Raw genomic sequence first — 25,616 nt, forward strand, 5'->3', positions numbered from 1 at the left:
TGACATGCGTACGCTTAGTTTCCTGAAACAAGTCACCTATGATTGCTTTGCGACATCCATTAAAAATGTTGCCTGTTCCACATTCAGTACATGTTGAATATAACTCTGTTTATTGTGAACTTGACAGGGTTGAGCGGCTTCTGTCTTGGGTTTATTGTTTTTGGTAATATTTACAGTACTTGGTAGTTACGTAGTGTAGGTTCACATTATTCCATAGTTATTACAACTGTGATACCTTTGCAGTATAAACTTTTTCTGCAGTCTTAGAACATTTCAACATAGAATTTGCCATTCTAGTCATTTTCACTGCTTGTGCTAGCTTGGAAACCATCAAGCTAGCACAAGCAATACATGAGAACAATATCTTACTTTGAAGTGTATTGTACACATAACAAACTTCTAATGGCTGCAGGGGCAGTATTGAGTAGCTTGGATGAAAGGTGCCCAGAGGTGCCCTTTCTCATTCAAGGGTTTTTCTTAATTTGTTTAAGGCAAAGGGTGGCTACTTTAAAGAATCTCAAATATAAAATATATTTTGATTTGTTTAACACTTTTTTGGTTACTACATGATTCCATACGTGTTATTTCATAGTTTTTGATGTCTTCACTTATATTCTACAATGTAGACAATAGTTAAAGAAAAACCCTTGAATGAGTAGGTGTGTTCAAATCTTTTGACTGGTACTGTATATTAGATTCTGTAATTACTACATGTGCTCATCTCATTGATGTCACGTTGTATAAATGATTGGAGACATGGGTAATAGGGGATAGGTAGTAGGGGGATTTAATACTCCACCCAAAAATACAACATTCCATGAAAGGCACGGGGACAAAGCCCAAAACTAACACGTTTACAAAACCCAAACAAACGATTGAGGTTAAACATCTAATAAATACTCTGGACGAGACCCGTAATAACAAGTGCACAACAATACACAATATATGCAGCATGAAAGCCGAAACAACAAAGCACAGGTACTGACAAGACCAACGGACATGGTAACATTAATCAACCAAATAATGGTGAACAGAGGGCACATATATACAATGACAAATCAGGGGGAATGGGAACCAGCTGTGCATAATGAAACAGTTCAGTGACGCCTGTATGTCGGTATTAGAGATACACAAGTTGTTTTTGAAATAGGTCACTGGAATTATATCTAGGGCCACCAGCCTCTTGTGAATAATGGTCATATTATGCAAAGCATAACAGTTTCCAACATAATATATTTTTTGTAATTAGTTATGATTGATTATGCACAAAAGTGAATTTAATTGTTTCCACGCCCACCATGTGTCATGCGTTATGGTCATGTGAGGTGAAGTATGTATGTTTTGGGAAGTGACCACTCAGTTGGTTTGTTTGACCTGATGAAGATCTGTTTTGGATCAAAATGTAGCCAATAAAACCGTGGCGCGTAAAGACTGCAGGCATTCTTGTTCTTTACTAGAGTTTCTGTCACTAACATCTACCCTGAGGGGTTATAAGATTGGTGGATTCATTTTGAAAGTTGCTGAAACACTCAGGTTTATTAAATTAAAGCCATGAACTTTAAGTTGGAAGCATTTGTGGTAAACCTTTCATGGGAGATGTTTGATAAATGTACAAAGGTGAATCTGCTCGTTATTGCAAAGCATTATGACATCAGTGTGGCAGCTGGCGATCCAAATCAGCAGTCAAAGAGTTGATCTGTACTGCTTTGGTGGAGGAGGAAATCCTTCCGGAGAGGGAGGTTGATGAAAAGGGTCCTACTGGTAGTAGGGTGAGTCCCATAAAACGCACAACTGCGAGAGTTAGAACTAAAAGCAAAGTTGGAGCAACAGAACTTAGAGCTGGAGCAAAAGGAAAGAGAACGTGAGGAGAGATTGGCGCAGGAGAAATTTGATCTTGAGCACAAGGAAAGAGAACGTGAGGAGAGATTGGCGCAGGAGAAATTTGATCTTGAGCACAAGGAAAGAGAACGTGAAGAGAGATTGGCGCAGGAGAAATTTGATCTTGAGCACAAGGAAAGAGAACGTGAGGAGAGATTGGCGCAGGAGAAATTTGATCTTGAGCAAAAGGAAAGAGAACGTGAGGAGAGATTGGCGCAGGAGAAATTTGATCTTGAGCACAAGGAAAGAGAACGTGAAGAGAGATTGGCGCAGGAGAAATTTGATCTTGAGCACAAGGAAAGAGAACGTGAGGAGAGATTGGCGCAGGAGAAATTTGATCTTGAGCAAAAGGAAAGAGAACGTGAGGAGAGATTGGCGCAGGAGAAATTTGATCTTGAGCACAAGGAAAGAGAACGTGAAGAGAGATTGGCGCAGGAGAAATTTGATCTTGAGCACAAGGAAAGAGAACGTGAGGAGAGATTGGCGCAGGAGAAATTTGATCTTGAGCACAAGGAAAGAGAACGTGAGTGCTACAAATGCACGGTGACTTGTTGCGCAATTAAACTGAACGTATCATCTGAAAGGTGGTAGAGGACAACGCCACGGCTTCTGCCCATTGCGAATGCAAGTCATGAATGATCAGTAGGTATCTTGTGTGTGCTGGTGCCCTGTGCAACTCTCTACAGATATCCACCTCCATGTGGTCCCAGGGAGCCTTTGGCCATTCCACTGGTGTCCGAGGTGCAGGAGTGGGTCTGCCCGATTTCACACTCATTGTTGTTGTCCCCCTTTTTTCTTCTCCCTCAGTTGCCATGCACACCATTGATGCAGGTGAGATCGCCCTGGACAGCAGGTCAGCCACAACGTTGTGGCATCACGGGGTGAACTCAAGATTGAAATTGTACTGGTTCAGATGGTCTGCCCATCTGAAAAGCCGTAGAGGCTTGTGTCCGGAGCCCTGTGTAGCCAGCAGTGTTGTGAGGGCTTGATGGTCTGTGAAGAGTTTGAATGGTGTGCAGTACAATTACAAGTTTCAGTGCTGGCACGCCCACATGCAAGCCAGGGCCTCCCGCTCTCCCACAGAGTACTTCTGTTCAGTCGGAGACAAGGCCCATGAGGTAAAATCCACTGGCTGTTCAACTTCTCCATGCAGTTGAGACAAAACAGCTTTAAGGACGAGTGCCGAGGTATCACAGGTGACAATTGTTTGTGCGATTGGGTCGAAGTGAGCCAGTGTTGGGATCGATGTGAGCTGCACCTTGAGCTCTTGCACAGCATCCCGACAGTCGTGAGTCCATGGTGTGTCATTTTTCAGAAGCCGTCGAAGAGGAGCGGTTGTCTCAGTGTAGTTTGGAAGAAACTGTTGCCATGCCGAGGAATGACGCCAGCTGTGCTGCGGACTGAGGCTCAGGCAAGGTGAGAATGGCATACACATTGGACAGAATGGGCGTGATGCCCTGGCTAGAGAGTCTGTATCCAAGGAACTCAACGTCTGACACCCCGAACACACAATTTTCAGTGTTGAGTCTGGCCCCATTCTCGAAGAGCTGATGAAATATCTGCTGCAAACGAGAATCTTTCTCTATCCGTGATGCACTGTGCACCACAATGTCATCCAGATTGATTGACACTCCAGGGATGCCTTCCAGGAGAAAGTCATAATCTTCTGGTAAACATCTGGGTGCGGAGCTGAGTCCAAATGGCATGTGTTTGTACCTGAACAGCCCCTGTGTGTATTGAACACATTGAGATCTCGACTCTCATGTGCCAGGGGAACATGGAGGTATCCCTGCCTCAGATCTAGTTTGCTGAATACCGTGGACCCATAAAAATGGGTTGTGAGCTCATCAGCGGTTGGTACCTGGTACTAATAATAGCTTTGTTCACGGCCCTGAGGTCCATGCAGATCCGAAGATCGCCATTTTTCTTGGGCGCAACGACCAGGTTTGAGACCCATGGCGAAGCGTCAATGGGCTCGATGATGTCATCCTCCAGGAGGTTGTCAAGTCCCTTGCCATTGTGCTCCCGAAGGGTCAGCGGAACCCTCTGCAGTGGCTGGATTACTGGCTTGACCTCTTTGTAGGCCAATGAATCCTCTGACGTGACCTAGCCCCTCAAACAGTTGTGAGTACTCCATAGGCACTGATGTAGGCAAGTGCTGCACATGTGCACCAGTTGTATCTGACAGCTTGAACACTAGGGCATGAAATAAGTCCAGTCCCTGCGCCATCTGTTGCAACATAGAACTGGGTCTCCGGTGTGTTTTTGTAGCTGTAGAGGGATACTGCTGGTCTCTGCGGTGGCATGTGACAAAAAGGAGTTATAAGTGGCCTTGTTCAAAAGTGACAACTTCGACCTGCATCTGCTCGATACTGTCCTGCCGCTGCTGAACGACCACAATGGGCAATGTAGATGCTCTTGTTGCATGCCCATTGGAGCCACAATTTGAACAACGTTGCCCCCACCCCCCCCAGTGGTTTCATGCACATTTTGCACTGGTGCCTCAACCAGTGTGTGAAGCCTACCTGAGATGTGCTCTGTAGTTTATGTAGGTCAGAGACAGCAACTTCCATTTGTTTTCCAATATTCAGTGCTTTCGCCAGTGCCAGATCATCGGTCTCTAACAACAATTTCTCCCTCAGTGGAGCACATGATGTTTTTTCAATGAACTGATCACGTACAAATTTGTTTTCATGTGATCCGAATCTGCATGGTCCCACTAGCTCTCTCAAGGGGGAGACAAACTGTGCTACGGACTCACCCGGCAGTTGAGCACGTTGTCTGAATAGAAAACGATGCAGGATCACGCTGCGTAACACGCTACATTACAGTGTTCCTCTCGAGGAACACTGTAATGTTCCTCGAGAGCTTGAACTGCAGATTGCCACACGCCTAAAATGGTTGCAAGATATTTGGTCACTGCATCTCCAAAGTGTTCTTGTGGATGCCGCTTTATCTCTTGACCAGAGTTCAGATTATGACACTGTTAAAGCTGCTATCCTTCTGGCTTATGAGTTGGTTCCAGAGGCATACAGACAACAGTTCTGTCAATTACGAAAAACAGAATCTCAATGTCATGTTGAGTACGCAAGGGAACAAGCACGTCTTTTTGGTAATCAAGAAGTTGAGGACAGACACGTAGAATTCGCGGGCAGTTAAAAAATTGCCTTCACGAAAGGGTTGCTACCTAGATTTATGAGCACAAGGATGAGTTTGTGTTGACACGTTAAACTACTTTCACAAAAAAAGCACCCAGTAGTTATCCCTACGCAAAAAGCAATCCAGAGAAGTTACCTCCTACTGCAAGATTTCAGTCCTTTAAGTTCGTCAGATTGTCAGTTTTTTCATATATGCCAGTTGTCATTACTGCTGTGAGAAAGGTGTTGAAGGAATTTAATTCCTCTGTTTTAATTCCCAGTTAAAATTAAACACTCTGTCAATTCATAAGAATTTGTAAGACCCTTATTTTATAGGAATGGACAGAGCCCGGTCTTAAAAGTAAAGTAACAGCCTTTATTCAAGAGAGTACTGCCACAATACAGGTTACCACAGGTTATAAACTGAAAATGATGTCATTAGTTCTAACACTACCCCGTGCCATCGCCGTTCCAGTACCAAGGCTGTGTCTCAAGCCTTCCCACATCCTTCTCCCTACCAATTTAATATAATTTACGAGTCAAGGTTTTCTTGTGTAGATAAGCATTCTAGCCAGTCTGATTCATTTGTACCAAGGAACAGACCGTCATTGTTACTAAACTCTTGACCACATACACACACATTATTTTCAGTACTGGGATCAGATAAGAAAATTCATACATATACAGTAACATTTAGTATTCTGATTAGTACATATACAGTAACATAATAGTATTCTGATTAGTACATCCTGATTGAAATGTATACATAATTAGTCATTATAGATAAAAATTCCCTTAACAAAAGGACACATTGTCTTTCAGTGTCCTAAGTTGAAACTGAGAAATGAGAGAGATAAAAAGCAGTTTCTTCTTGTGAGAGCACTCCAGATCAGATGTATGTGAACCCTTTGTTTCAGATGGGTTCATGTCGCCGCAGAGTGGCGATGCAGTTAAGCAGCCGGTGAAGATACTGCAACACTGGGGCAGCCCAGTCTTTCATTTAGCCTTTGTCTGACACTTCAGCAACTGGTTACAGTATGTTAGTGCAAGGCGTGGAGATTGGTTGCATGGAAGATCCTTTGTATAATGTATAACTCGAGTCTTATCTTATTCCTGGTTCCATTGTAGTTGAAGTGAGTTCTAGACTACCGGTGTAGGGGTCTCATTCATTTTGGGAAACAATTTGGCTAGAGGGAAGGCACAGAATCAGAGTGCTAACAGTAAAGTTTGGTGGAGGAGGAATAACGGTCTGGGGTTGTTTCTCATGGTCCGGGCTGTTTCTCTAGTTCCCTTAGTTTCAGTGAAGGGAATTCTTAATGCTACAGAATACAATTACATTCTAGATGATTCTGTGCCTTCCAACTTTGTGGCAACAGTTTTGGGAAGGCCCTTTCCTGTTTCAGAATGACAATGCCCCCGTGCACAAAGCAAGGTCCATACAAAAATGGTTTGTCGAGATCGGAAGTGGAAAACTTCAACTCCATTGAACACATTCGGGTGCCCAACCTCACTAATGCTAACGTGGCTGAATGGAAGCAAGTATTCACAGCTGCCAACCTGACACTTAAGCTGTTAAAGAGCTAAATTGCCCGAGCAAAGGTGAAATGTCTCGGGAAGGTGATGGAGCAAGGGAAAGTATGACCAGTCCTTGCAAAAGCGGAGGCCATCAATAACCTTCTAGTACCAGCCTCTCGCCAGGAACTGCTTAGGTTCTTGAGAATGCCTGGTTACTACCATGCTTTTTACAAGAACTTTGCCCAGGTTGTTGTGCCACTCACAGATTTGATCAGTCCGGAAGTTGTTTTCCGTTGGTGCCTCGACTGTCAGCAGGCTTTTGAGAAGACAAAGACCCTTCTGGTCTCTGCATCGGTGCTCGCTGCTCCGTATTTCCGTTGTCCGTTTGCTCTGTACACCAATGTCAGTGACGGAGGCACAGGGGCTGTGCTCAGACAGAAAGATGATAAGCGTAGGTTACTTTTAAAATAAAATTGGCCTCATGTCAAAAACACTACTCTACTATCGAGAAGTATACACTCGCTTTGGTAATGGCTCTTCATAGCCTTGAGGCTTATGTAATGGTCTCTACACTTCTGGTTGTCTATACTGACCAAAACAATCTTGTGTAGATCTACGGTGTACAGATGCCAAATCACTGTGTCTTGTTTGCTATGAAACTGTCCCTGTTTGCGAATAATTAAATCTGACACGTCATTAGGAATCTGAGCATTGTATTTTCAAAAGTTAGGTCTACCTTTCCACTCCAGATAGAGTAGGCCTAGTGACGCAGAAAAATGTAAGCTTTAACTGCAGGCTAATCTTCATCCGTGGCTTAACCCAGTGAGAGAAGGTCACAAGTGTTTCCCTAAAAGCTGTCTGGGTTTAAACATCTTCTATTGTACAGAAAGTGAATTGATTAATCAATTGATACTTCCCAGGCAAAGGCTTTTTGTCTCCTCGGCTATAGAAGTTTGTAGCTCAGCCTCTGAATGTCAAAGAGACTAAACAACGATATATTTTAACGGGTATTAACGGGTACAACGGGTATTTTAAAGCATTGTGGACCAAAGCACTGTTACAGATCACTTTTTAGGAACTGGGTGGTTCGAGCCCTGAATATCTATCGGCCATACGCCACACTCCCTCGTGCCTTATTGCTTAAAAATATAATCGGATTTGTTTTATTTTCTTCAAAATCTTAAGCTTACAAGGGGTAGGTTGTGCCTTTTTGCCAATTTCTTTAATAAAAGGTAGGCCTTTGGCATACCCTTTCATACTCCCTCATTTTGAGTCTTGGTTTTAACTTAACAGCCCTTCAATGACACAGAGGTAGGCCATATAAAGAGTGCATGTGTGTGGAGGAATTGACCAACAAATCTACGGATATAGCAGCCTATAGCCTAATTTCGTATGTCAAACAGTTAGGCCTACCTTTTAAATAGGAAAATAATTGGCTCCAACACAAAGCCCTCTTGTTGTTAGTAAAGTGTAATTCAAATCAATATGAATATATATGAATATGAATTATGCCTATTCGAATTTACCTACTTTCAGCACCATGAGCTGTCCATTTCCGATCGATTGTGCCATGGCTGCTGCTTCAAGATCCAGCACCACAATGTAAATTAATCCAAATAACTGCTCAATACAAGAAACATATTGTTTTTAATCAAATCCATTATAGTAGTAGCAAGCTATCAAAGTTGACTGAACAGAACATAGGCTATAGGCTAGTCTGCATGCAAAATCAAAAAACCTTAGATTCTCCTCCTGAAATGCCAACGTAGGCCTACACGGCACAGCCATTAGTAAGCAGCACACAAAACACGTTTTTGATCAGCAAGGGCAGAGCAGGGCTCAGGGTTGGAAAATCCATTGCAGTGTATATTGCAGCCTAGTTGTATTTACACCATCTCAGCAGCTATCTTAGAAATGCAACTTTGCTCTGTGCTTCTCCGAGCATGCACTTCGTAGCCGATAGCCTATAGGCTATGGATAATTTGCTTGAGACCATACTAAATAGCCTATAGGCCCCCTTGCTATTGTCTGCCCAGTGGAGAATCAGAGATGAGGGGTGGCATCGGGCACACATTGATATATAGCCTAGTAAGCAACTAATTCTAAAACACTGAGAAAATTTGAAATGTCATCAAATACATGACCCTCCCCTGAACTAGATTTAAAAAACACTAAACCCTCCCTGAAATTTAATAAGCATGACCCTCTCCCACTTTCCTCCAGGTAACCATTCTGTACATTTCGATCCATCCCTAATAGGGCTGGGGGCTGCAGAAGATCCAAAAGGCAGTCTGTGGACTTGCAGCTCATACCAATGCTTTTGTGATTTGTCTCTCTCCTGTCTCTCTCCTTGCCTTTGGGATGAATTTCTCTCCTGGAGGCAGACATTGATTCTGGTTACTTTGGATCGTTCTCACTCCATTAGCTAAGTAATCTCACATGGCAATAGAGATCACTCCAGGCCTTCCTCTCCACTCAGCCAGATACAGACCAATACAGAAGGACATTTGCAATTCAGATCACAGATTTTTTTCAACTTCTGTTCCATTTCCAGAAAAACTCAACAGAAAATAGTTGATTAATTCTGGAACCCACCAGACCCACCAGTTCACCTATGAGGCTGATGTATGACTCTGTTAAAGATATAATTTAATTAGCTGTAGCATTTCCATGTGAATCCCCCCCCCCTTTAATTAAGGTGAGCCAACCAAATAACAGTTCAACACTCAAGGTTACTCCCGGGCCACACAGCCATAAGACAAAATTACTTCACTACATTAACTGGCCAATTCAACAGTAATTCGATTGCAGAGATGGTAGACATCCGCATATGAAATGTAATAGTTTTTTTTGGGGGGGGTGGATGATTTGTTTAACAAAACATTATCAAGTCGTTAATTCTCTGGTAATAGGGGGCTCAGAGCTGCATAACATACAACATGACTTTCAGCTTTCAACCAATGCTTTAGTGATTTGTCTCTCTCCTGTCTCTCTCCTTGCCTTTGCTATTAGTGTCTCTCCTGGAGGCAGACATTGATTCTGGTTATCAACACAAGCTTTGTGTGTCCTCTAATCTTTTTCGCTCCAGTATCTAAGTAATCTTGCACGCCAATAGAGATCACTCCAGGCCTTCCTCTCCACTGTCTGATATGGTATCCCGACACGCAGGCACGCACGCACGCACGCACGCACGCACGCACGCACGCACGCACGCACACACACACACACACACACACACACACACACACACACACACACACACACACACACACACACACACACACACACACACACACACACACACACACAGGGAAAGTAAAAGACTCCACTGCTGTGCACTTGCTCTCACTCTCTCAACTTGCTCTCACTCTCTCAACTTGCTCTCACTCTCTCAACTTGCTCTCACTCTCTCAACTTGCTCTCACTCTCTCAATCCTCAATTAAAGTGTGTGAATGTTTGTCTTGATCAATACAGCAGTATGCAAGGCTGCAGTAATTCCAGCACATTCATGACAAGATGGGGGTGGGAGGAGAGGCTTCCTCTACCCCATTGCTTCTTCTAACCCATTGCTTTCTACTATACAGTATATAATAATAATATGGTTTTACAATAAAAACACAAGTCTGTCAGATTTCCAGTCACTCCAATTAATTGAATACCCCTCGATCTTCAAGAATAGGACATGGAAATATGGAAATGTAGATTAGCCAAATTGTTTGACCTGAGCATAACCCAAAAACAAAGAACTTATTAGCCTACTCTGTTGTTTATGGTTTTGTTGTCATGGAGGACTGATTGGGCTCATTGCTTCAAGTAAAGAAAGTGCTATTTGCAGGTGAAAAATGTATGCCATATGCTGCATTTGCTATAGGCCTATTGTTTCTGTTTTTGTTGGTGACACTTTGATATCACGACAATTCGCTGCTACTGTATGTATCCCTTTCCTGCTGTCAAATGACCAAGTGGCCTCATGGGTGGAATGTTATTGGTATTTTCCATAATTTCATAATAAACATGTATTTTTTGTGGGGGGTAAAACATCCAGCGTTTCTATGTCAAACATTGTTATATTTCAGTCTTCTGTGATGTACATAAAGTGTAATATTGGGATGAAAACTCAAAATTGAATACTTTTGTACTCTTTATCTGACATGGTTTCATGGTTTCTTCTTTTTTGTAAGCCCATAACCATGTGTGTCAGGTGTATACTTTTGTTTTGAAGTAGATTTGTTATAAACTACCAAGAAACACTGTGTCCCTCTGATTTAGACCGCTGCAGTAAAAGGTTAAGTCTGTCAAAGTGTGCGAGTTTGAGCATTTGTCCGTCAGACCTTTTTTTTAAAAATCAGCACAAATTGCATTGAGTAATGAAAGCCCCTTCAAGTGGTTCTCTTAAATTTAACATAATTTTTTTACAGTACGGAGTACAATATCACAGAGGAGTTTAAAAAGGAGGAACTCCCTCAAACTTTTTCTCTGTAGGCTGGGATCGGCTCTACGCAGCTGTTGCAAGAGCGCATTTATCTCTGGCGGTCCACTGGTTGCAAAAACAATAATAGATAAGCAGCTTAAACTTCTTCAATTCAACCATTATCGGGTTAAAATACACATGCAGTACCAGTAAAAAGTTTGGACACACTTACTCATTCATGGGTTTTTCTTTATTTGGACTATTTTCTACATAATAGTGAAGACATCAACACTGCAAAAACATGTGGAATCATGTAGGAACCAAAAAAGTGTTCAACAAATCAAAATATCATTGCTCTTGATAGTGACAGCTGCACTTGAAGAAACTTTCTCAAAATTTTCCAGATTGACTGACTTTCATGTCTTAAAGAATTGATGGACTGTCGTTTCTCTTTGCTTATTTGAGCTGTTCTTGCCATAATGTGGATTTGGTCTTTCACCAAATAGGGCTATCTTCTGTATACCACCCCTACCTTGTCACAACACAAATGATTGGCTCAAATGCATTAAGGAAAGAAATTCCACAAATGATCTTTTGACAAGAAAAACCTGTTAATTGAAATGCATTCCAGGTGACTACCTCATGAAGCTGGTTGAGAGAATGCCAAGAGTGTTCAAAGCTGTCATTAAGGCAAAGGGTGGCTACTTTGAAGAATGTTTAACACTTTTTTGGTTACTACATTGATTCTATATGTGTTATTTCATAGTTTTGATGTCTTCACTAATATTCTACAATGTTAAAATTAGTAAAAATAAACAAAAATCCTACAACTAGTAGGTGTGTCCAAACTTTTGACTGGTACTTTATACATTTGTGAAAAGCCATCCACAACAACCACAATCTGTAAGGCACAAATAGCTGAATGAGAGAGCAGCAGTATGATTTACATCAAAGCGTTACATAGATATCAATAATCAGCCTGGCCTCATAGACTAGACGTAATGTAATAAATGTAAATTCGGGACACAGTAATTAGTACGATATGGTTTAGATACCGACAGCGATCGCACCATTGGAAGACATAGCCTTGACTGTAGCCTACAAAAGCCTATTCCCCCTATTTCCCCGTGATCCATCAAACTCATTTGGTGTGTCATAGTGGTCTCCGAGTTGTGGTCAGACTTGCTCAGGCGGACCAAACTTATTAAACTTGTGCCATTTTCAATGCTGGTTTTGCAAAGCATCTGTTCTGAATTTAAAAGTAATCCTAGAAGTAATCATCTAGTTTTTCAAAAGTATCTATAATTTGATTACGATATTGTTGCTGGTAATGCAACGAATTGTGGTTAAAAAAAAAATGTATTGGGGAGTAACGGATTTAAAATTGTACACTTTTGATAGACTTAAACAGCTGTAAATTATCGAGAAATCAAAGTGTCACCAATGAAAACGTAAACAACAGGCCTTTAGCAAATGCAGCATATGGTATACATTTTTCACATGCAAATAGCCCTTTTAGATAGCATTCAAAGCATGCCGTTCCATGAAATCAGCATTTCTTTTTCAACTCCAAGCAATGAGCCCAATCAGTCCTCTATGACAACACAATCAGTTCTCCCCAGTTCTACAGCTGCACCATTGACAGTATTTTGACTGGCTGCATCACCGCTTGGTATGGCAACTGCTCTGCATCCGACGTCAAGGCGCTACAGAGGATAGTGCGTTCGGCCCATTACATCAATGGAGCCAAACTCCCTGCCATCCAGGACCTCTATACCAGGCGGTTGTGAGAGGAAGGCCATAAAAAATTGCCAAAGCCTCCAAGCACCCAACATAGGCTGTTCTCTCTGCTACCGCACAGAAAGCGGTACAGGATCACCAAGTCCGTGACCAAAAGACACCGGAACAGCTTCTACCCCCAAACCATAAGACTGTTGAACAGTTAATAAAATGGCTACCTGGACAATGTACATGTACATGCCATTGACCCTCTCTATTATTTATCTTCATTGTTTTGCACTGACCCCCTTGCACCGGCTCTATGCACACTCACTAGTCCAGACCCATGCACTCACACATACGACACTGCAGTGGCGGTCGGTGCCATTTTAAGATGAGGGAGGATGATTTGATTTTTACATTTCTATTACAGCATATTGGAAGGCTGTTATTCATATTGATTTGATCTGTCATTCATATTCCATTCACCCAGCTCAATGTAACGTCGATAGGTTTAGGCTACTACATGATACTAGAATGCTCCCTGTACCCATCACGAGGTTGCTACGACCTAGCCTATGAATGAAGGTTTACAACATAGGTGCACAGGTCAAGATCATTTTTTTTGTCATCACGGTGACACAGTGGCCACTCTTGCCTGCATCTAGCTGATCTACGGTGTAATCGTTAGACCTCTGATAGGTTGGAGGACGTCATAATTACTGTGAAAGTCTATGGAATTGGGTGAGAACCATGAGCCTCCTAGGTTTTGTATTGAAGTCAATATACCCACTCCAACACACACACACACACACACACACACACACACACACACACACACACACACACACACACACACACACACACACACACACACACACACACACACACACACACGTTACATACGCTGCTGCTACTTAATTTGTCAACGTATTGTGACATGGAATCTACATAGAAAATGTAATGGATTTGAAAAAAGTTGTTGTTTTGAGGGTGAAATTTCAACCGCAGGATTATGTCATCATGTAATCCAAATTTCCACACAGACAAACATCGTATAAAATATGTTGAATGTGTACCTTTTAAAACAATGTCATATTTTCAACTTTATATCTACTATCTGGAGAAAAAATACAATACACTTGGCAGTACCTCCTATTGGAGAATGTATCCATCTACCCTTTAGTCTCCCATTCAAGATTTTAACCACACCAAGCCCTGCTTAGCTATGATATTTGTCATTGACAATTATCAATGTGCTCCAATGAGAATGAATGTTGAGAGAGCTCCACATAAATACTAAATAGATTGACTGTTGCAATCAAAGTCATTCCAAAGGGTAGAAACAGAGCAAATTAAATGTGACCATACATTATCAATCATCAATGCTACTATTTAGGCCTATATAGCATTTGCAAAGTCAATCACAGCAATTGTTTGAATTCAACCCAGAATTCAACATAAAATGGACTTGCTCTGGTTAGCTCTGATTGATTTCAAATGTAATAATATTTAGCGTCATTGAATTGTATTTGGTTGTCAAAGCAACCAAATAACAACATTAGAAGGAGATGTACAGTATCTTCTGCTTGGATAGGTACATCTGCGCCACTGACTTAGTCTGGTTTTAATTCCAGTTTGTCTACAAATTAAGAATGTATACGTTGGATTCACGTCTCCAACTCAACCAAAAGTTATAGAATAGGACTAAATCAAATCAACAATAATGCACTTTAAATAAAGTTTGATTTGATTTAGTCCTATTATTTAACTTTAATTTTTTGGTTGATTTGGAGACGTGAATCCAGCATATACATTTTCCATTTGTAGTTAAACTGGAATTAAAACCAGACTAAGTCAGTGGCACAGGTGTGCCTATATCCAAGCAGAAGATAATGTTGATATCTGGTTGTGTTAACAACCAAACACAATTCAATATCACTTTTGAAATACAATAAATAGCCTATTAACTTGACCACAAGTTAACAAATTGGATTCAAGTCTCCAATTCAACCAAAAAGAAAAGAAAAGTTCAAGAATGTGATTAATTAATTGGCCCAGATGGAACTATACAAGCACTAGATACAGTGCATCTACTTTGAATGTATTTCAATATTTCAATATTACTTTTGTCTTACAGCAAATAGCCTAAAATGAAGCCTATATTACAAACGAATGTAACATTCAACCTTAAAAAAATTAACACATTCATGGCCACATTTTGAGGTTACTGTAACTATACATGTCTTCATACGTAATCTTATAAAGTGTGCGTCAAGATAGCATGAATAGGTCATCGCAGGTCTGTGGAGATCTTCACAAATGCTGTAATAATCTGCTCAGAATATCAAATTCTATTGATCACGTGCAACATTCTTTTTGTATGTAATCTCAACTGCAGTCCAAGTCATTTCATTTTGATATTAGATGAAGCACAGTGATATCGCATTGTCTTTTATAAATAAACAAAATATCTGACATTGTAATCCCATTAGAATTTTTCTGTCCTTTTAAATGGTTTAAAGTGCAGTGATAGACATTTGGGTGACAACTAAACCAAAAACCCAGTATTGTTTTTCCATTGGATTTTCATTGTGCTTGAAGATGGTTGAAAGCATAGTGATAAAGCATAGTGATAAAGCATAGTGATAAAGCATAGTGATAAAGCATAGTGATAACATATAGGTTGTAATCTCATTGATCAACGTCTCAACCAAACATTACCCAATCACCCAAATTGAAATTACATTGCGTGCCAAGTGGGATGTCAGTTTAGTAGATATCGCCATCTAGAGGCATAGACTCTTAGGGGCAGTCTGTGATTGCTACATACATTTATTTTTGGACTTGTACATTCATGACATATAGTCATTTACTCTTGAACAATATAACTGTTCCATTAGAAAAAGTGCCTTGCTCAAGAGCACTGTCCCCTCAGAAGTGCCTCCATCTGCCGAACCTCACGTCCGCCTCTTGTGATGGAGCAGGGAATGGCTCATCACTGCAAACGTCCACACAAACGCACCACTGCTCTTCATTCATCTGTTGTATTGAGATTCAGACAATATCAGCCCCCACCATTTTCATAGCTGATGGTAATGTAATGACAGTAACACCACTGTGCCGAATAATCATGTTTTTGCAGGCATGGCTGTCGAACACTAAGCCATTCAGAAACGTCAAATATTGCACAATATTACAAAGAGAGTTATTATCTAGAGCTAACCACACAACCCCAAACCTCCTCAATTCTACAGCGGTTTAAAGACAGGACAGGTGGATTTTAATAGGGTACAATAGTCTAGCTATACTGAGCACTTCTCACAAGCTTCCTAATGAGAGACTCATTTTCATATATTTCACTAGTGCAAGTGCACTGTTGGGTTTGAGGTGTCTGAAATGCATCTGAGAAATATAGAAAAGCATCAGGGACAACAAACCCAGGTCCCAAAAAAGGCTATTCAAGTATATTTATTTTCATTCACGTTTTACCTCACAATAACCTTCCCCTGAGTCTTGGACAACACGTTAGTGTTTGTCAGAGTCTCAGCTTTCCATAGTAGGGTCATACTATTTTGTCGTCTACAACCATTCAGACTATACAGATGTTTTTGTGAAAATACCAATTTTCGGGATTACTCCTGGTCTGACAAACAGCGCTGTACCTTTGCCTCAGCTGCATCAGCGCATGCAGGGAATGGAAATGCAGCCCATGCAAAAACCTAGGTTGAAGATGACAATAGGTTAAGACAGCGGGATTCTAACGTCCCATATCTCTTTGCAACAATGGGACCAGCTATGCTAGTTAGCAATGGCGCTAGCCCAATGAATTTGTTCATTTTCTAGCGCTGCCGCATGGAATTATTATGTTGCCCTAACCTGTATATTTTAAACAATAAACAGTGATAAGGCAATTTAAATAAGAATAAAATGGTGATTCCGTGCGGGGGAGGACAATGACTTTACATATCTACATAAGGCATGTTTATGGACGGTTGTTGAAAAAAAATTGCTCAGCGTGCAGTCTCAGTTGGTCACTGATGGACATAGTTAGTCGTAGTTGGTCCTGATTCAATATGAATTAGCCACAGACAGTTGGTCTGAGTTGAAAAAAAACTACCCAACATATCGATAGTTAGTTGACTGTATAACCAGAATCCAACCAATTGGTCTCTGTTATGCCCAGGTACAGTAAATTCATCTTTTTCACATAGAGAATGGTAAAAATGTCATATGCTGCTTGTTATCTGGTCAGATAAACCGATTACAACCGGAGTATGGCACCTGTCACTATCGTCGTATTGAGACCAAAGCGCAGCGTGATGTGAATGCATGTTTTTAATTAAAGATGAAAAAACACGAAGTACACTAACCAAACAAACAAAATAACAAGACGACCGTGACCGCTATCAAAACTGAGTGCTAACATGCAACGTCACATAGACAATAACCCACCAACCACAATACAAAACAGGCTACCTAAATATGGTTCCCAATCAGAGACAAACACCTGCCACTGATTGAGAACCATATCAGACCAAAACACATAGAAATAGACAAACTAGACATAGAATGCCCACTCATATCACACCCTGACCAAACAAAACATAGAAACAAACGACGCAAATAATGGTCAGAGTGTGACAGCACCTTTTTCTGGTTGCTAAAAAAAAAACAATTGCAACTGTCAGTTTTTACTGGGAATCAACTCAAAAAAAAGTCTACTTCTTCCACTAACACCATATTGTAACGGCTTTCTTCCTGGGAAGGAGAGGACCAAAGCGCAGCGTGATTAGTGTTCATCTTATTTAATAATAAATCCAAACTGAACACTTCAAATTACAAAACAACAAATGTGGAAAACCAAAAACAGTCCTATCTGTTGCAGAGAACACAAATACAGGAAACAACCACCCACAAACCCAAACACAAAACAAGCTACCTAAATATGGTTCCCAATCAGAGACAATGACTAACACCTGCCTCTGATTGAGAACCATATCAGGCCATACATAGAAACGGACAAACTAGACACACAACATAGAATGCCCACCCAGCTCACGTCCTGACTAACACTAAAACAAGGAAAACACAAAAGAACTATGGTCAGAACGTGACACATATGCTGAGGTGAGTCACTGAGTAGGTGTCTCGACAGCTGTCATTTCTAGTATTTTCTCTCATGAATATTCAGGTAAGCTTTTATCGAAAATGGTGACGCTTAAGGCTGATTATTGGAGAGAAAGATACATCCTTTTAGTTTATTTGCTCCTGTCAATAAATAAACACTGGAGAGAAGAGACACTTCTGTCCTCCTCAAAATAATAATAACTGTCATCAAATTAGATGTTTTCATTTCATTAGTGGTACACAGACTTGCATGGATGTGTACTTGTATTCGTCCACACTCACTATGATAGTCAGAGTGGATATGCAGCGACAGAAGAAATGTACTTTCATTATTTACTGGAACAGCTGTCATCCCTTTTACATCACCCACTCCAGCCAATTGGTCTGGTAGAAGCTAAGCAAACAGGTCACACTGTACAATGTCCAAAACAGAAAGTTAAGCTTTGAGGAAATATTGACTTCTCAACTACAGTCTGCATCGAGAACAATACAAGTGAGTTCATGTACATGCAGGGGTTTTTTTTTGTGAAAAGGGAGCTTAGCCTCCTGTGTGGATGAATACAAAAAGTTGAGAGAGAGAGAGACTGAACACATCCACATGAATAGCAGCATTTCATGCGGTTCACCCCTGGTGGGTGGTTATAATTTGTGGAACGTTCCAAATGGAGTCTGTTCTAAAAAACTGCGTAAATAACAAGGTTGCCAACAAACAACGCATACAAAGTTGTATAGCGGCAGAATAAGAGTACGATACTGCAGTGGGCAATTTAATTAGGTTTTCACTCACTGTGTTTAATCCCGAAAAATGTCTGTCCTCACTATGGACAAACATTAAGAATAAGCTACGTGGTGAGTTGATGTCTATTCGGCAGCTAGTTTGCTTGTTTGATATAAATACTATGCATGCCAGTCTCTCTTAGCTAAGAGTTAAGGAGAGGCTGGCTGCATCACTTCATTTTATAAGAAACATTGTGTTGAAAATCCCAAATGGTTTGCATAGTCAATTTACACACAGCTCTGACACCCTCCCAACTTATCCCACCAGACATGCCACCAGGGGTCTTTTCACAGTCCCCAAAATCAGAACAAATTCAAGAAAGTGTATAGTATTATATGGAGCCCTTATTGAATGGAACTTCCTTCTATTTCATATTGCTCAAATAAACAGCAAACCTGGTTTCAAAAAACAGATAAAGCAACACCTCACGGCACAACGCCTCTCCCCTATTTGACCTAGATAGTTTGTGTGTATGCATTGTTTGAGGTTTCGTGTGCCTTTTCATTTTTTAAATGTAGTTCTGTCCTAGAGCCGTTCTTGTCTATTGATGTTCTGTATTATGTTTCATGTGGACCCCAGGAAGAGTAGCTGCTGCTTTTGCAACAGCTAATGGGGATCCTAATAAAATACCAAATACCACAGGTGATTCCAGCAGCAAGATAATGGGATGATGGGACTCTCCGCAAATACCCACGATACCTCCCTCCACAGAACTCAATGCATTATGAATGACCAGTCTGCACCAGCACTCCAGGGAGATCAACACTAATGATTATTTATTTTCCTTTCCTCCTCTGGCTTTTAGTTACTATAGATGCCTCATTTTGAAAATACAAAACAAACCAACAGCAAACAAGCACAGGTCGTGTTCCTGAGATTAAAAGGGCGAAACGACAGCTGCAGAAATCTGTTTGTGTTGTGTTCTCTTCCTTTGCAATCCACTTTTAATGTATTAAAGCAACCCTTTACCATAGCTCACACAAAAACTGAGGCAGAAGTTGAGTACTCACTCCAGTGCTGTGTTTCATTTAAAAAGTTTCAGTGAGTATAGATTTTTTTTTAGAAATAGACCTTCTGTACATGGTTTAAACACAAAGAAAACAAACATGCTGTATCTGGTAGAATCATCTTTATATGGAATTTGATGAAAGGGAATGTTCAATGTTCAAACAGGTGTCAGCTGCTGACTGCCGCATGTCCTACCTTGGTAGCCCAGCAAAAAGCTTCCCCTCCCCAACAGAACCTTAACATTCCAATTGCCTTCAAATCATAATTATCCTCAACTATCAAAGCTGCATTTACGTCTGCTGGAAGCTCTCAATTATTCTGGCTACAGGAAGTGGTCCAATTACATTTCAGGATAAACAGCTATCATGTTATTTTGGTCAAACAGCAGAAACCTGAAAGTAGTTTGCAAAGTTACACCACTAACTCTTACTCAAGTTTTCTTTCAGTTTATTTCCTTATCATGAGATGGAATGGATCATTTGTCCGATACAGGCAATTACAAGAGTATAAAATGTGTTAATCTCACAATTCTTATTTCCAATTTCTAATACCAGGTATTTGGATTGAAATGTCTAGCGGAAATCTCCAATATTAATCTTTGATTAAAAGTAATAACTCATTAGACACCACACACCATCGAAAGATTGTTAAGTTATTTTTATTAAGTTATTTATTTCCAATATTTATTATATATTATTTCCAATATCAATATAAATAGGTGTGTGTCAGAAATGTTTGTAACACTTTAAAAAAACATAAAAAGTTTAGTACAAAAACCTAGTTTTCTAGGTTTTTTCTAGGTAACCTATCATTCTCAAAGACCTGTTTAAATGATATTGTATTGATTAACATGATACACTGAGTGTAAAAAACATTAGGAACACCTTCCTAATATTGAGTTAAACCCCCTTTTGCCCTCAGAACAGCCTCAATTCGTCGGGGCATGGACTCTACAAGGTGTCGAAAGCGCTCCTGGCCAATGTTGACTCCAATGCTTCCTACAGTTGTGTCAAGTTGGCTGGTAGTGGATCTCTACTCTGAATAGCTCATTCCATCTCATCCCAAAGATGCTCAATTGGATTGAGATCTGGTGACTGCTGGACAGGCCACTACAGTAAGCTGAAAAGGACTCCTGACATCTCCAGAAGTGATAAGGATAATTTTTGTCTTCATCTGTTGTCGAGTACTGTCTTTTTGCTAGCTAAGGCCATCTACTTTAAGTGCTGCCTGTCTTCCCAGTAGCCTACTTGGTGTGTGAACTGCAGACTGCTCATAACTTGCAGATGACTGTTGATACATCAACCAGGATTAAGTACTCCTCTCCTAGGCAATCAGCAATAAGTACATAGAGGTGTTCTCTTCACCTCTTCCAGGCAATTAGCAGTTAGTGTTAGTACTTCAGTCTCTCCTGGTTTCTCAGCAGTAGCTGTAAGAGGCGGTCATGTCAGTCCCATCGACATAACTAAGACCATCGCCGAAACAAAGACGTTTCCGCTGAGTTCTTTAAGGAAGGAAAGATAGGAAGGCTCCACACCACTCTCTCACTTGACTATCTTACCTAGTTATTTTATGATTATCTCTGTTTGCTCTTTTGTAGCTTTGGCAACTTTGTGTTTTATATACCTGTTTGCTCATATCCCTGTAGGCTATACAGATGCTCCCCACTCCTTGGCTGTAACCATTCTAATTTAGTTTACCATGTGCGAACAACCCATGTGGAATCCCTGTAAGCGTTTAGAACTGCCGATCTGAGGTCAAGAACACCGAGTTCATTTCAGTCTATGCTGCCCTTCAGTCACTTGACTTGTTTGCCCTGGAGGACACATGGATCACAGAAGACTACTACTCCAGCTGCTCTCTTCATCTGACTACGTTTTCTCTCATAGTCCAAGAGCATCTGATTGTCGTGGTGGCACAGGGCTACTCATTTCTCCTAACTGGAGATTCTATATTCTACCTCTCTCACCTGTCCATCTGCTCATTTGAATTCCATACTGTCACTTGTTTACTCAAGCTTAACAATGTTGTCATCGATCGCACACCAGGTGCCCTTGGAGAGTTCCTCAATGCGCTTAACACCCCTCCACCACCCCCCCTCTTCGGAGGACAAATATCTTTTAGTTTTTAACAGCTTTTTTTTTGCTGCATATACTGTACATACATTTTACATACATGGTACTTTTACAGTGGGGCAAAAAAGTATTTAGTCAGCCACCAATTGTGCAAGTTCTCAAGATGATAGAGGCCTGAAATTTTCATCATAGGTACACTTCAACTATAACAGACAAAATGAGAAAAAAATACAGAACATCACATTGTAGGATTTTTTTATGAATTTATTTGCAAATTATGGTGGAAAATAAGTATTTGGTCACCTACAAACAAGCAAGATTTCTGGCTCTCACAGACCTGTAACTTCTTCTTTAAGAGGCTCCTCTGTCCTCCACTCATTACCTGTATTAATGGCACCTGTTTGAACTTGTTATCAGTATAAAAGACATCTGTCCACAAGCAATCACATAACAATAATACATTACCAAACATGAGCTCTTTAATCCCAACTCTCAGCCCATGCCACCTATCACCATAGGCTTCAACTCTTTAATCCCACCTCTCTCAGCCCATCCCACCTATCACCATAGACCTCAGCTCTTTAATCCCACCTCTCTCAGCCCATCCCACCTATCACCATAGAACACCCTCGTTCAGTTTCCATGTGCCATATACTTTTCAATTGTGTTTTGATGTTTTACATAATGAATTGACCTTTCTAATCATATAATATCCACAGATTGTGAGCTGACGATGAAAACCTTTCCTACGAGTATTATCACATTATTTATTGACTGACTATGGCTTTCCAAATCGCCCAACACTGCTATTTATAAGGTTAATTTTAAGAGCATGTTTTGATTGTTTTAATGTTTTTTTTTTTTACCATTCCTGAACCTATGGCCCTAAACAAGCTACCAAAATAAATACCAGAATAAATGATCTATTGATACTGTCTCTTTTCATCAAAATCTACAGAGCTGAGATTGTTGTATGCCAATATATAGCATTCTGTTGGTGGGAAGAATTTTACATAATTTAAATTGAAAAACGTTTGGATCCAGACCACCTCCAGAGAACATGGATCACTCCACAGCAACTGGGTTTGGAAGAAGAGCGTGACCGAATATTGACCCTGGAAAACACTAAGGTCCTCTCCATCGTTTGTTCTCTCGTTCCCTCACAGTGGAGCCAGCTGGGTTGTAAAGCAGCATGAATCAGAATCATCCAAGTGTTGAATCAAGTATAGTTTTTTATACCAGTTCATAAACCCTGTGCCATGGAATTGGTACATCGCAAATCTCTTTCCATTTATTTTGCAACCTGTATGGTGCAGCTGTCAACATTTTTGTCCTCAAATTAAACTGGTGTATTTTTCTATTTATGCCAGTTCCATTCAGCCAATTTGTGTCTTTTTAAACAAGTTCCCTACCTTCTCTCTTTCCACTTCCCTCCTTCATTTTTGTGGTAATGCTGCAATCAGTTGGTTGTACATTTGTATTGAGCAGATATTCCAATATATTTTCCATAACTGCGTATGTAACTCCTCCGTTTCTATTCGTAATATCATTAACAAATATAAATCAATAAAATAAAAAAATCCCATAAAGAATGTTTTTTTTTAAACAATCAGTATCTTTGAGTTTAACCACAACATTTGTTGTAATTTTTGTTCTATCTTTTCTGGAGGATAAAACTGAAATTATAACCAGCTTTGTATGGCGTGTTTAAGAAAGGGCGATACTTAATTTAATGATCAATTAGTTGGAAAAGAGAAGTTGTAATCTGTATGAAGGCAAAAAGGCCATTTTTGAACAAAGGATGAGCCTTTCTTCAACCCAAAATGGTCCTTTAGTAGATTAAGTATAATTTTTGTACGAGTGAAGCTTTTAGTGAGAGATTTAAAGCTTTAATATTTCATAATTTTAGATCCCCCCCCAAACCCATGTTCATTATAAATAGTCACATTTAATTTTGTCTGGCTTAGCATTCCAAATAAAATGAAAAACATTTTGCTCATATAATTTAAATGATCTGGAGTAGGTGTCACGAATCCCGCCAAAGATGGTGCCTCTTCCTGTTCGGGCGGCGCTCGGCGGTGGGTCTAATTGGTTACACCTGTTTTGAGTTAGTTTTGTTTGTAGGCTTTTTAAGGGCACTAGGCCCGCTGGGTATTGTGCAGGCTTGTTCTCTGTGTATTGGTGTTGGTATATTAGTGTGATCTCTATTTTTCCGGACAGTTTTAGTCCTGTGTATTTTGGACGGGTTGTTTCATGCGCCTTTGTGTTTTGCAAGTCTGTGTCTCCGCTGTCTTTGGAATAAAAGATCCACGTACGGAATTACCTGCTCTCTGGGCTTCACTCCTCCACTCACCATTCATAGAAGTCATAACAGAAGCCCGCACCACTGAATGGAGTCAGCAGGAGCATCAACCACCCCTCTCCCAACTATGGAAGAGCGCGTCCATCATCATACAGCTGTCCTCCATCGGATCGGTTCAGCAATGGACCAGATGATGGAGAGGATGGAGCGATGGGAGAGGAGTGATCTACCGACGTCTACCCCAGCTCCCCCACAGACAACGCCACCCACTCCACCTATGTCATCGTCTGGGTCCAGCACATTGCATCTCTCCCCCCGAAGGAGTACGATGGAGCGGCGGCTGGGTGCCAGGGAATTTTGCTCCAGCTCGAGCTCTACCTGGCTACCGTGCGTCCGACTCCCTCGGGTGAGGAGAGTGTGAGCCTCCTCGTCTCCTGTTTGTCGGGTAGGGCCCTGGACTGGGCCAACGCTGTCTGGAACAGCCCAGACTCGGCTCGGGACCACTACCCGGAGTTCACCCGCCGTTTTCGAGCTGTGTTTGACCACCCACCAGAGGGCAAAGCGGCGGGTGAGCGACTGTTCCACCTCAGACAGGCGACGAGGAGTGTTTTTCCCCTGCGTTTTTCCCCTCTCTCCAGCATAAGGCGCTAGTCGATTCAGGCAAAGCTGGGAGTTTTATGGATCACGGACTCGCCCGTAAGTTGGGTATTCCGTTAGTGCAGATAGACCCACCTGTCCCCGTGCACTCCTTAGATAGCCGACCGTTAGTGTCAGGGCTGGTCAGGGAGGCCACGATTCCGCTGGACATGGTAACGCAGGGGGATCATAGGGAGCAGATCCGTTTCTACCTTATTGATTCACTTGGGTTTCCAGTGGTGTTGGGGGTTCCCTGGCTGGCTATTCACAATCCCCTCATTTCCTGGAAACAGGGGGCTCTTCAGGGGTGGTCAGACGAGTGCATTGATTATCGAGGTCTCAATTCGATCACAGTGGGATTTAGTTATCCGCTACCTCTCATCGCTACAGCGGTGGAATCATTCCACGGAGTGCGTTTCTTCACAAAACTGGACCTCAGGAGCGCGTATAATCTGGTGCGTATTCGGGGAGGAGGCGAGTGGAAAACAGCGTTTAGTACCACATCAGGCCACTATGAATACCTCATCATGCCGTATGGGTTGAAGAATGCTCCAGCCGTCTTCCAATCCTTTGTAGATGAGATTCTCAGGGACTTGCACGGGCAGGGTGTGGTAGTCTACACTGATGACATCTTGATTTATTCTGCCACATGCGCCGCGCATGTCTCCCTGGTGCACAAGGTCCTTGGGCGACTGCTGGAGCATGACCTATACGTCAAGGCTGAGAAATGTGTGTTCTCCAAACAAGCCGTTTCCTTCCTGGGTTATCGCATTTCCACCTCGGGGGTGGTGATGGAGTGTGACCGCGTTAACGCAGTGCGTAATTGGCCGACTCCGACCACGGTAAAGGAGGTGCAGCGGTTTTTAGGGTCTGCCAATTACTACCGGAGGTTTATCTGGGGTTTTGGCCAAGTAGCGGCGCCCATTACCTCACTGCTGAAGGGGGGGCCGGTGCGTCTACGGTGGTCGGCCGAGGCTGATGGAGCTTTCAACCAGTTGAAGGCGCTGTATACTGAAGTTCCCGTGTTGG

The sequence above is a fragment of the Oncorhynchus tshawytscha genome, linkage group LG03 (genome assembly GCF_018296145.1).
Source record: "Oncorhynchus tshawytscha isolate Ot180627B linkage group LG03, Otsh_v2.0, whole genome shotgun sequence".
NCBI classification, from domain to species: domain Eukaryota; kingdom Metazoa; phylum Chordata; class Actinopteri; order Salmoniformes; family Salmonidae; genus Oncorhynchus; species Oncorhynchus tshawytscha.